At 35.2% G+C, this 14,830-nt stretch overlaps 1 long non-coding RNA gene across 1 annotated transcript in view; it reads right to left on the bottom strand.

Annotated features, from left to right (window-relative positions):
• LOC138932953 (uncharacterized) overlaps positions 1 to 14,627 on the bottom strand; it is a 157,071-nt gene extending 142,444 nt beyond the window's left edge. The window contains exons 1-2 of the long non-coding RNA XR_011446892.1: positions 14,350 to 14,627; positions 12,921 to 13,101 (exon numbers count right to left, since the gene is read on the bottom strand). This is a non-coding gene — a long non-coding RNA (uncharacterized lncRNA). The remainder of the gene's footprint in view (positions 1 to 12,920; positions 13,102 to 14,349) is intronic.
• Between the last annotated feature and the right edge of the window lie 203 nt (positions 14,628 to 14,830).

Raw genomic sequence — 14,830 nt, 5'->3', positions numbered from 1 at the left:
TACAGGCTATAATTTAACATTTAAATCACACAGACGACATCATGTGCGCCACGCAATACAAATCTTAAATCCTCTACAGAATTAATAACATACAGTGGATTAGAATATGAAAAAGAATTTTTTAAAATTGTTAGAAATTAATAAAATTTTGTTTTCTACGAACTTTAAACTCGAAAATTAAAATTAATTTATTATATAATATTGATGATATTAAATATATTATCTATATTGTAAATCCTTATTTCCAAATAATGTTGTGTACCGGATCGATAGATCAATTCTAAATATACGAATGTAGGATAATCCTAAATGTAGGAAAAGAATAACGAGAATCGAAGAAATCGGAAAAATAAAATTGTTCAACAATAATATTATTCTGATTAATTATATTTACAAACGATGCGAAGAATAAAATTAACACACGTGTGACACACTACGTTATTGCAATGATGATATTAATCAAAGTGCTGAATGTTAAAGTTGAAATGCGCTCGAAAGAAATCCGAGAATCATTTAAAACAAGATGATGACATTTCTACGAGGAACGTATGGCTGAAACGTCACAGTGTCACACGATAGTGGCACCATGTGAATGTGTAAAACAACAAGTCGTATACACCGATCGCTCATTCATCATCGTTTGAAGAGCACTCCCTGAAAATTTCCGATAAACGACTGCGGTGCAACGATCCTTGAAAACACGTCTTACAAAAAGGCTACAAAAAGTCACGCATTCTATATTATTTATCTTTCATTAGGGCCCTATTCGCGACCGTTTAACGGATTTAACGACAGCCGCGGTCGTGTAAATCGCAATGTATAGTTAATACTGTCACCGATAATAGCGAGGGTTAGCAGAGGGGACCGGATCAGATGTCGAACAATCGACACAATCAGCAACCTGGTATGCTGCTATCCCATCCTAACGCGGAGAGATGGTCGCGAAAAGTGCGAAAAGCTTAGATTCCCGAACGTTGCTGCAATTATCGCGGCAGGGGAGTTGTGCGGCACGTAGGGTGGATATAGGAATATCGTGTTGAAAGGCGAAGATATAACAAAAAGCCGTAAAGAGAAGACGAAGGCGGAAAGAGTATATGGTATCCTATGGTAACGGGGCGAGGGTGTACGAGGATCATAAATTATCGAGATGAACAACAATAGAGAAAGAGAGAGAGTGCAAGAGATATCCCGGTTATATCTGCCTGTTTGGCGGCGTCCCCTTCTCCCTTCCCCGTACACGGTACCCCAAATATTTACACTGGCCGGTGGCAAAACTCAAAAGTAATAGATTCGAGATGACTTTTCATTTAACTTGAGCACAAAAGCGGTGGACCGTACGCCCCGACAACGCTCGCGCCCACCCGCTGGCTTGTGCGGTCCGCCAGGACAATGTCCCTTCTTTCTCCGTCTCCTCTCTGTCCGTCTCTATCTTTCTTTTACTTTCTCTCTCTCTCTCTCTCTCTCTCTCTCTCTCTCTTGCCTCCCGCGGGTCCACGTGGAACGATTTCCATGGACCATCCGGCGGCGTCGCGAAATATCGCTTTGTGAGCCACCGTTTGTCAGCCCGGTGGGCCGTTCGGATGGTAATTGTTATTGCGCGCTAATTTGCAGGATGTCATGAACTTGGAGGGTTGGATCCGCAGAATGGTAGTTTTGCCCCTCCTACCCTATATCTGCTACGCTTAGCCCCCGCGACAAATCGGCGGCCGGTACGCTTTTTTGTCCTTAAACATGGTATTATCGTAGAATTATATTGTAGTTTAATTAGAACGATGAATGATAAGTTACCATTAATCGGGGCTTGAAACATGAAAGCGCTATAATTTTCGTACGTTTAATTCTCGAAACGGAAAAATGTATACTATTCATCGCTAATATAAACAGGGACCATCAATTGCGTACGCGTGGTCGAAATTACGCCGAGTTCTTCTCAGTAAGCAAAGAAACTGACGTGAGAGTTATTTAAAAATATTCTTTAATCGCAATAATTCGTAAAGATTTTCTTTATCTCGTTATATTCGTAAAATTCTCTATATAAATATAAAAAATTTCAGGAAACTCATACTTTCAGTATCCACGATCATCTGATGACTAAAAGCAATGCGTAAAAGCAACTGTTTCATTGCAATTGTAACGGACGATACGACGAACGAACATCGTTTGGAAATCGGATAGATCTCATATCGTCCCCATCGCAAAAAGCACTGAAGCTTTCAATTTCATCGAAGCGATTTCACAAGCTAACGAATAAAACTAGATGGATCGGTGAATTCGTTTCGCTTTGATATTTAATCGTAAGAGACTTGTCGACTATGTAGATGAATTTTGATAGCATGGCATGTAAATGATGTACAGGGTGTTCGAAACAGCTTGCGAAAATATTGTAGCAAAAAATTTTCGAAAAACTAGCGATGAAAATATTTGCAATTTTGCATTTCGGGATTTTATATCCATAAATATTAATTGATAGAAATATTTTATTATGTAAATAAAATTTAGAATATTTTGTAAATGCATTATTTTATGCAATAATTAAAAATTGATCACGTAGATAAATAAGCAATCGATTTTACAATATTTTATTACGTAAGTAAAATTTAGAATATTTTATAAATGCATTATTTTATACAATAATTTAAAATTGATCACGGAGATAAACACAATCAATTTTATAAATAAAAAATAATTTATTAAATAAATTATTTACCCCATTTAAATAGTTGTTTCGCTGTCGCCCAATATCCCTCAGGACCTCTTGTCTTCACTATTTTTTCACGATACTCTGTATTATTTCTAAAAACTAGCGATTAGTCACTGATAGTCTCAATTATAAATATAGTATTGCAAATTAATGAAATTTCACTTAAAAAAATCAGTTAGTGGCTTCTTCAATCAGTAATATTTTAAAATGCGTCTTATAATTTTATGAGATAAATTTATAGTAATCAATATTTTATTAAAGAAATATCTCTGAGACAATGAGTTGTTAACCAAGAGTCTTGTTTATTGGAGGAGAGAAAGCTCGGGAAAACATCGGGCAACAGTGAGAACAACCGTGAAGGGAGTAATTTATAATTTATTTAATTCATTATTATATTACTTTCGTGAAATTAATTGCTCATTTGTCTTTGCAGTAGCAGTTTAATTTAAATTACTTGTCATAGAATAATGTAAAAAATATTCTATATTTTATTTTACTTTACCATTGTAACATCGTTACGCGGAATTGGCAACAGCAGAAGCAATAAATATTACAAGTCTTGAAAAAATCGGTTCGTACTGAAGCATTCCGTGTCATTTGTTAATGTATGCACAAACAACAACATAAATAATATTACTAAACAGTAAATTAAACGAAACGCGCACGCACGCATACACGAAGTCAAAAGGTTAAAATAGGTCAGAAAAATATTTACATTTGACACATTATCGCGATAAAGTGCCGTTTGACACGTTGCAGTCAGTGTTTCTTCAGGCCTTCATTACTTTTTATGCAACTAAATAAAATTGTTTATGAAATATCAATAAACGATAATCTCTCGTTGTCGACTTATCTTATGTTGGCGAACATTATCCATTCGCGAGTGTCGGATCAAAGAGGATACTTGCTACAAAGGACAGTGGATCGTGTACAATTTCTATGGAGTTAGACTCTTCACAAAAGATGCTTTATAAAGCATTCGTACAAAGGGAAATGCTAATTATTAGCATTCGCTAATTTCCCAAATGTCACAAGCTTTGTCGGAATGTCAAGAGAAGAGAGAATGCCGCACGCAATATTTAGATAGACAAATTACATCCACCCAATTAATTATAGTTGAAAAGTAATTATTTTGAATAATCTGCCTTATCAGTTGTATATATAAATTATATTCTCACATCGCATGTTTCTCCTTCTCTCTCTATTCTTATATGTTTTTTGGGGGAATTTAATTATTTAACTAGAACACGATTTAACTGTACATTGCATGACTGCTGCTTTAATATTTGCTCTTCGCTTTTGTAATATATGAGTAAGAATAAAATAACATTGCAAAAATATTCAACATAAATTCTAGATGCTTGAAATATCCAAATGGAAAAGTTTCATGAGCTAATGGATTTATGCAGTTAACAGGTTTTATGAAAAATATGAATAATAACGCTTACAATTCTTAATGAGATAAACGTATACGTATTTCTAGAATATGTATTTAAAAAAAAAAAAAAGTATATCATTTTATGTAATAAATTTTGCATATAATATATAAATAAGAATTAATGGATAAATAAAGCGCGATACTATTCTCAATCATAATATGAAAACTATACGGAATATTTGACAATGTGCAATTATACGCACGAAGAAATAATAAAATTTATATGTATATTTAAATTAATATATATCAAATTTTTTCGAAAAGCTCTTTCGCTCTTGTTTAACTGAGTCTCCCTTAAAATTTCCCAAGTCCTCCAGGATAGATTATGACTTCCTGAGAAACGATTACGACCGTAACGTGCTTCATCCGCTTCGGCTTAAAGATACACGTTTAAAGAAAAAAAATTGGGATCATGTCCCCCAAAACGGCCGGCGCAGACAGCGGAACAGCTGTCCTTGACATTGAACACACTGCGTTGCGCGCGATGTTTCCGGTCAATAAAAGGAACTCGGAGGCGCGAAGGCAGCTGTAACTTCTCGAAAAATTCTCGTCGGGCTCTTATGCCGTCATCGATATTTTTTCGCAGCAGCTAAGACATGCGTCACGACGACATCTCGACACTTGCCAGCCTCGCGACGCTTTGTCACGATTTATATAGTAGATCTTTCGACGAAGCGTCGGCGACTTCTAACCATCGATCTGACACTTCGCTTATCTTATCCCTTTTATCGAAACATCGACGCGACCTTTATTCGATGAATTGTCAACCGCAATAATTTTTGTTTAACAAAAATACGTAAAAAGTATATATATATATATATATATATATATATATATATATATATATATATATATATATATATTACATGCTTATTGCATTTAGCAAGCTTTGCAACGATATAAGTTATTAAAAGAAATATTATCTGAAAAAAAAAATATATATATATGCCACTTATATTTTTATTAAATACAAACAAATATGCTTTAAGATTAGTTTAGTAAAAAAAAATTTTTTTAAATTAATGAATTCGTCTATTAATAATATCTGACAAGAAGAGACAAGAAAGTAAATTATATACGAATACATTGCGTTGTTAGATATACATACATGTTAGGAGAAAGAGAGAGAGAGAGAGAGAGAAGACGCAAAAAATCAATATATTTACTTTTCGAAGTAATCACAAACATATAATCTAGTATAATTTTAGATGCGCGTTAAATTTTCATTTATCTTGAATATTAATTTTAATAACAACGTTTAATAACATGGCAACAATAACATTTTAATGTACTTGATATTATCGCAAATTTTATTGCAACAAATTTTACATATAATTTTGAAAATTAACAATCAAAGTAAATCTCATTCAAGAAGTTATTTCCCTGGAAATTACATGCAATTAAATGTAATCTCATAAAAATCAATGTAACAAAAGCTGCTCTCTCATCGTTTATTCTTGCAGCAAAATCATTAATTGCACTAATTGTTAATCGAATTATAATTTCGCATCGGTCGGAATTCATTTAATCGGGCGAGTTAATTTAATTACGATCGCATTATCGACTTATCGGCCACTAACCTTACTTAGACTCGTGAAATAAACTCCGACGATCGCGCAACGGCGCAATCAACGATCCAACATCCCGGAATCGCGGTGACAAAAAGCTCCTTCCTCTCCTCGGACTCGCTTTACGACATGTCCCAGGAAGTTTATCGCTCTATATGTCCGCGGAGAGAATATCTACGAAGCATTTATCGAGGTTTACTCGTCGCGACGAATTCGACACTCGTCGACTTTGCCAGTCCGACTTCCCAAGATACGGCAGAAAAGAGATCCTTCATCGTAAGGATCAAATTCCTACCGACCAGTGAGTGTTTGCACAGGACGCCTCTTTATACCGGGGCGGTCCCGGTTTTGCTAATGGCTCATTTCACCAGATCGAAAATATTGTCTGTAGCAAATAATACCTCGCTCGTATCGCTACCGGCGAAGAATATTATCGGATGTCACGTGTACATATTCATGCAAAAATTCTCAAATAATATGAAATTCGAGAACGCAAATCGAATAATTTGTTACGCGGAAACTTTATAAAATTTTTGCGAATCGCCGTTGCAATTATTTTTGCAGTCACATTTCCCTTTCTTTTATTATTATTATTATTTATTCCCCTTAAGTCTATCTTGTGAATATTTTTTCCCTCGAGTATTGAAGTTTGTTATTACTGTGTATTTTGCTTGATTAGAATTCGAGAGAGAATAAGTTATTGATTTCCTACAATTTAACTGTTTGGAACAATTAACTTTCCATCCACAGATAAATCGATAAATACTATCAAAGTCAATCGTGATTACGTTTCTCATTCAATTCATTAAAAAAAAAAAAAAAAAGATGTATCGAAACGTAATTGATTTTCTGCAACGAGAGCTTTATTGGAAAGTTGATCGTGTAATTTTCTCCAACGGAGATGGAAACGAAAAAAGTGGAAAATTTTTCACATGAGAGATTTTCCAAAAATTTCGTCTCATTATTCTGTACATAGAAGTATTACGGTAAGATTATCAAAAACTAAATATTTTACGAGATATTTAATTTTTTATATCAAAATATGTCAGATTAAAATATAAAATAACTCAAAAAGTACTTAATAAAAAAATACTTTATTATAGTGTTTTGGAAAGCTCTCGATGTCAGCTACAAGAATACTAAATAAAAAATGGGGGTTTCTATTTAAGATTTTAAAGTTGATCTTCACATGACCTTCAAATGATTTTCCAAGGTCAAATCATTGTCACCATCTTATGGCCCCCTTGAAGCCACACAACTTTTGTCTGAAACATTTTTCGATTTAACGCAGTGTTTCTGAGATATTTGAGTGGGTTAAAATGGGACACCCTGTATATATGTCTCTCTCCCTTTACCCGAGATGTAGATAAAGTCTGTAAAATCGAGCGCAACCTTTGTTGTTCCATATCTACAGCGCGGTACGCGGCGGTATCTCGCGCTATCTTTCGTGGTAGAAAAATTTTTTTAAATCACGAAAAAATTATGACTCGGTCTGTAACGTGATATCCTTATGACGTTGCCGATACTAACGCGGCGCAGCATACTCGATTAACGGATAGCTATAACGCAAAAATGATACAGAATAGGTTCTTTCTTTGATCGAAAAAGATACTTTCCCGCGTCGAAAGACGAAATTGCCTCGGGAATCCGGCCGGTTTGGCAACGCGCACAGCCGCTCGTTATGTGTATAACACTTTTGTCAGAGTTCTATCTCTCTCTCTCTCTTTTTTTTTTTTTCCTAAAGTGCCTCGGGCGAAAGAATCGCTTCTTTCTCGCGCGATCGAAACGGAACGGAGTCGCGGAAGACGCGCGCTTTACACTTCTTTACATCGAGCCGCGTTAACATCGCGTGGCCAACCGCCGATGTACGAAGAAACGGGATAATCCCTTTTGTGCGAGCACGGGAAGAGTACGCGGAGAGCTTTCACCTCGAGGCGAGGCAGGTGCTCGTCTCCCGGCGTATAGCACCTCTTTTCCACACGATGTGTGCTTCTCGCCTCGGGATACGAAGGGGGAAAGATGTTCCTCCCGGTCGGTGACATCGTTGACCCGTCGCGCCACATGGCACTTCGCACATGGGCACTCTATCTACGCGCGTATGTTCTACCGTATATTTTTATATATACACTTGGTATAGATGAAATTCGGTAACTGGAGGAAGGAGCACGATGCGTAACCCGGATAGATTGCCGGTCGACTCGCGAGATGCACCTGCACGCGATCGAGCCGAGCTGGATGTCGAAATTTTCAACGGGCTCGCTAACAGAAGACTTTTTTTTTTTTTTTTTTTTTTTTAAATACTCTGAGCGGACTCTCGGAGTAAACTACTGCCCGGGAAGCACAAGCGTCGCATGCAATAATTTATTATAAACAGAAATTATAAAAGATAACGATCATAAAATATTTTCGATCAACCTTAACCGGGGTTATTATTTTCGAATTATTCGTCTCTCCATCGAGAGTTATCAAATTACAAAGATTCTCAAAATCGCAGAGTATATAATATCGTTGAATGAACGTTGATATCTTTTGATAAAAAGCAAATTGCATAAATTTTATTGGAAAGAATGGCAACACAGTCGCCCCAAGAATTTATTAAGGCAACGCATATCAATTACGTAACTACTCTCTTCGAGTAGTTACTACAATAGTAATAATACGTCGTCACGTAAACCGTCGTCGCGACAAATTGCGTCGCGGAAGGTTTGCGCGCGAGAACGAATCATAAAAGCGATTGCGATGCGTGGCGTAAAAGTGCGACCCTTCTCTGCGCAACGACGTAGTTTAATCAGAAAACTGCAGGGGGAAACTCGCGGGGGACAAGTATCTACCTACCCTCCGTTGCCTAGGATGTAGGGGCATTTAAATAGATGAAGAGTATAGACCCCTGTCTACTCTCTCCATTTGTGTGTGCTTTCAACCCGCGGGGGACCGCGTCGCCGATATATATCCCAATATTCCACGTAACGATGACGAATCACTGCGGAGCAGTCTCTCTCTCTCTCTTGCGCAAGAAGTTGCACTTCCAATGCGCTCTCGGTAAGGTTTCTCTCCTTTGCCAGGGAGAGAGATACGGGATACGCGAAGCCGCTTTAATTCGCGATATGTTTCTGCGTATCTCGCGCGGTTATGTAAACCTGATGTAAGTCGTGCCCGGACGTGAACACCGAGTTCCTTCGTCGACGAGCGAATTCCGGATCGATGCCTTTCGCGCCGCGTAATAACACGAGGTAGAAGGGGAAGATGGAGGGAAAGCGAGAAAAAAAAAACGGAACGCGATAGCGAATTTATTTCATCGTGCAGCCAAACGATATCGGACGCGAGAAAGAAACGAAGAGTAACGAATAAAAGCAAGAGAAAGAACGGAAATGATATTACGCGACTCTTTATTTTTATATGTGAAATGTGGGATGGCTCGATTTTTTTTTTATGGTAACGCTTGCGCCCTTCGTGGCCTTATATATTTGCGTCCCGTGTGATATTAAAAAGCGCCGAAGCTCTCGTTTGTATTAACGATATAGAGAGAGAAACAAGTTTCACTCATCTTGTTTAAATAAAAACACATGTTAATCTTAGCAGGATCAATCAAATTCAAAGTTGCTATCATACTTTATTGCACTAGTTGATATAATTTTAAGATTATTATAAAATCTTTAATTACTTTGACATATAGATCTATCTCCCGATCTATCTTAAGTTAAGTATCTCGAATCGAGAAAAATATAATCCGTCTTAATGATGTCGTCTTGAATTTAATCCCGTTAATTTAAAAATACGGAAATCAAGTGTAAAATTTTTTTACTCATATTACGTCGATAAATTATTTACTCACGATATTAACCTTCCTCGTCTACTTATATGTATATAAACAGATATTAAAAGAAAAAACAAGCTTTAAATATTAAATACCTACGAGACAGAATATACGTCATAATGACGAATCAGTTTGGTGCCGAGCTTAGTCTGGTCGGTTTTATTATTAATAAATTCGCTTCCCAAGCGACGTACTATGAATCATTCGATAGGCAACTGGGGAGATTCTATTAGACTGATTGGTTTGCATCTCTCTATGGTTGAATCTATGCCGATACATCTTTGTACCAACCAGGCACAAAATGCAACTGTCATCTTTGATATATTTAAGCTATTTGGAAAGGGTATACATATACACATGTGAAAAATCTACGAATGATATAAATCGTACTCCGAGTTTGGGAACGTTACTCGATAAAAGTAACGCGTTGCCGTTACCGTTATTTTTTGTAAAAAGTAACTCCTTACCGTTACTCGTCACTGTTTTTAAAAGGTAACGCGTTACCGTTACCGTTACTTGGAAAAAGTAACGATTCGTTACTTTCTCGTTATGTTTTTGTTTCTTGTAATGCTAAAATAAGCTATTCGATTATAAAATTATTTAATAATCAATATTAAATGTAATAATCTATGTTACAATTAAAAACTCTGAATTAGTCTCTATATAGCGAGCGTTTTTTATATTAAACTTATTTAATGATTCTAATTTTTTATATTAATATCTTTACTTTTTAATACACTTATCTTTATAGGAATTTAAATTGTAATTTACAAATTTCAATCTTGTCGAAAATTTTTATCAAGCATTGTTTTTAAATATCCATAAGAGAAATATTGATATTATTAAGAATATATTACAATATTTACTGTCAGTATCGTAAAATCTATAATTTACGTTACTATAGATTTTCAGAACTGGCGGTGACTATCGGAATACAGCCTATGATAGAAGGCTAGAAAATATTTTTCAAAAAATACATCTATTGAATAGATATAAGATAATAAAGAACCAAAAAATAACGATGAGAGTAACGGCTAATTCGTTACCGTTATTGTAAAAATGTAACGACGTTACCGTTACAAACAGAGAAAAGTAACGATCGTTACCGAAAAAAAGTAACTGTAACGACGTTACAAGTAACGCGTTACTTCCCAACCCTGATCGTACTTGTGTCAATTTTACTCGATATTCCTATTGTACTTATAATACATAATTATCATTTTCTAATATTTGTAAATCTATAAATAAGAAAATATTGCTAAATATGTACATGTTACAATCAAATTCCAAAAATGAGATAAAATTGATAAGTTCTCGTTTAATTTATGCGAAAATATATTTAAAAAATCCATCAAATCCAATTTACCATAATAATATACTTTTATATAAAAGATATTATATAGCGCAATTGCATAAGGGTTTGAGTGGTTCCGTGAAGGAGAATCCCGTGATGGAAAACAATCGATTAGCTTGCACTGAATTCGCGGTATTCTCCTCGGGCGACCCGTATCAGCATAATCCGATTCTGTTAAGCACCTTGATAGCAATGACAGAAACGCGCATGCAACATTCTCGGCGATTGACCTAGTTCGAAAGTCGATCGCATAAATTCAGAAAAGATTTGTCTCGTCGACACGATAATGAAAAGGATCGTAGAGAAAATCTATAGAGATTAATGCGATTTAGATTTAAAAGAGAGATGTATAAAAAAAAAAAAAAAAAAATCGCCCAATTTTTCGCATAATAGAGGCAACGTTTATCAATTTGTATATAGCTTCCTCATCAATAATTCATTTTCAACATATGTATATTACGTCATACCTGCTTAACCTTTATCCCTTATCGTGCCAGTTTTACGTTTCTGGCATTTAATCCCCTTCTCCCTTCATAGTTTCATTAAACCGACTCTCCAAATACGGCTAATCTACGGACTTCCTCTTTTTACACCCTCGAAGGAATCAACATAGGCAACCGCGAACTTAGCTTACGTTAAAAACGTACTACGCCCCGGATAGGATTAGCGCGCCCTAATTTATTGACTCCCCGTCACTAGAGCGAAACGGGGAGGGCGCTCGAACCCCCCGCAGCTTGAAATTAACGGCGTTTTACAAGGGGGTGGGGAGGGGAGTGGTGGGGAAGGGGGGGGGGATGACCCTTCGCAGGAGAGCCGCCACGAGTCGAAAGATGCATATTACATGGTTGTAATCAAGATTGACGAAATACCGCGTGCGCGCGGCGATCGATTCAGTGAATTATTTGTGTATACGGAGTATTTTATTTACACACGAGTTTCTCTTACGGAACGTGAGAGAATCATCGCGACGGAATGCCATAGATCGGGACGACAATCTGAGATATTCTCTCGATATTTTTATTTGTGTTGAGAGAAACTACATATATGTATACGTCGTAAGCCAGAATAACGCGATTGTTTTGCCGTATTGTTTTGCATTATATCTATTAAACGTTATGTAATCGATGTTACATTTACTAAATTATTGATCCATGGCGTATCGGAAAGCCTAATGTTTCCAGACTCGATTCATTGATCCTTCAAACTCATAATGCTCGAAATATTATGACGTAATAGAGGAATATATAATTCGTATAAATGATATTGTTCCGCTTCGATCGACAAGAGAATGACACGGATATAGAAGACAAGAATAAATCAGTATTTTTCGACTGTTCTTTAAACTAGATGTCATACTTATGTACATATTTTATATGTAGTGCTGTGGTAAAGGTACTAATTGAAATGAAATTCTAATGAGCGTCGAATTTCCAGAACTATTTGCGCATTTTAACTTTTTTTTTTTTTTTTTTCCCCGGTATATTCTCGTATCAAAATGAAAAATTTTTTTCCCTTTACTTTATAATAAATTATTATATGAAGTTTATCAAGTATAATTTATTCAAACTAAAATAATCTTTATAATTTTATATGAAATATAATAAAAAAGTCTTTTAATAGAGTTAACAGGTCCAAAAAATTATTATAAAAAACAGATTTCTTATTTCTATATATTATTATTTCCGATTAAATATTAGAAGATTAAAGACACTTTAAACGTATGAGAAATTAATTTAATATAACTTTTGTAAAGAGATATGTATAACGTCTTTATTACATAAGCTCTTGGAATTTAAAATTAAACACCGTCTGCGCCAATTCATTATTACGAAATTGAGAACAATAACAAATATTTATTATCGAAGCTATAGATAACATTATTCATTACGATAATATATAATATACATTGTCGCAGTATAAGAGAAGATATACACAACTTTGATTAAGTTGACGAATAAAAATAAAAGAATATCGAGGCCATTTTTAATTGGGGCCAATTCTATTCATACTACTTGTATTGCATTATGTGGCATAACGTGACTTACATATGAAGGGCGTAGAAGTTTGCATTCCGTCCAATTCCCTTTAACGAGGCAATAACGGGCGTCTCGAAAAGCTCCCATCTTCCTCACTCAAATCCCCTTAATTAAGAACACCAGGCGGAGTATTAGAGAGGGAAAACCAGGGACAATGCTTATGCTCGAAGTCTAAGCGTTCTCATCGTTCCTAGAATCAGATTTCCCATTCTATTAATACTTGCATAATGCATGAGAAAAAAAAACAACATCAAAGAGATGCACATATATAACATAAAAGAGTATAAAGGAAAATATAATAAAATATATTATATTATATTATATTACATATAATCATATAAATAAACTTTGTATGTTTTAAACATATAAAAAATAAATAAAAATAAATAAAAAAATTTTGATTTGTTAAAATAAAAGTTAAAAATTTCAAGTTCAGTCTGTAAAATGTTTTCTTAATATCCGTGAGATATACTCAAAAATGTACAGCACATATTTTTATTCTGTAAATATCTTGTAAAAAAAAAAAAAAAAAAAGTTTACAACCATTTGTAATAATAATTAAATATACTCTCTTTAATTGTAGACAATTTTTGCGCGCGTTATTAAATCTTTATTATGTATATATGTGTCTTTTTACAATTAAAAAGAAAGACTTCTGCTTTAATTAATTGTAGCCTTCTGCTTCTCGTGAGTAAAAGTATTGCATATATACATAGAATATAACCGTAATAATGTAAGAAAAATTTTCAAACATTTCAAATTATTACCACTATACTATATTCCATACAGCTTCTCACTACGTTCCAGAGATTTTTACCTTACGACAAAGTCTTCGAACAATAAACATGTCACGCGATACATCAAATTGAAATTACAACCTTTATGAAATTATGATCTTTCTCGTCCGACCGTTTGAATTCGTCTTGCATTCAAAAACGCTTAGTCACTGCTATTGCCATCTGGTGGTGGGATGGATATAATTAAAATATATATATGTTAATAATTCGAATAGTTACGTTATCGACAGGGTATAATTCCAAACGAGATGATGGACGATTGTCGATAATGAAGAAAATAGTATAAGCATATATCGATTCGAAATGTATGTCATATATAGCTATACATGTATATGAAAAATGAATTTAATAAATAATAATTTTCATATAAAACAATCTATGTATATATATTTACGTTATTTTTTTAAATGAATATTTTTCCTAAGAGGCATATTTAGATTGAGAAACGGAATTCAATTCCCATTGACTGCGAATCGACCGTTTCAAAGCTACGCCATCTTGGACGGTTACGTTTTATAGTGTGTATGCATGTGTTGTGTGTGTGTGTGTGTTTATGCTTGTGAGCTTGGTAGCTTAATTAGCTTAATAAGCCGATTGAAATGATTATGAAATAATTATAGAGCGATGCTTTTCGCGCATACCTGATTACGATCGTTCATTAATCGCTTTCTTGTTGCACTTTGAACGCGAAATATCCGCGAGGGCGAGAGGTTCCGATCCCGAGGATTCGGGGAATTCGTAATCGCGGCACCGATATGACTTACAACGATTAATCATACACGAGGTTTACATTATATCACTGACTATGAACACGACACACTTCTAAACGCGGCGAGACTCACTTTTAGGTAGTAAAAATTGCAAAATAGGGAGCTATTCAAGCGGGATTTTGCGATCTGCTGCGATATGTGTTACTTGGACGTATTCCTTCCGTGCAGTGATGCCAGAATTGAGACGCGAGCAACATGACTCCGTAGTGGAGGGGATACACACACAAGCGTAAACCGCGTGCATGTAATGCGCAGAGCGCTCTGCGCATTACATGCACGCGGTTTACGCTTGTGTGTGTATCCCCACCACTACGGAGTCATGTTGCTCGCGTCTCAATTCTGGCATCACTGC

Source organism: Polyergus mexicanus, unplaced genomic scaffold (genome assembly GCF_030449975.1).
Source record: "Polyergus mexicanus isolate NDT 795.1 unplaced genomic scaffold, iyPolMexi1.0 SCAF_5, whole genome shotgun sequence".
NCBI lineage: Eukaryota > Metazoa > Arthropoda > Insecta > Hymenoptera > Formicidae > Polyergus > Polyergus mexicanus.
This window is presented reverse-complemented; position numbering and strand designations above follow the sequence as displayed.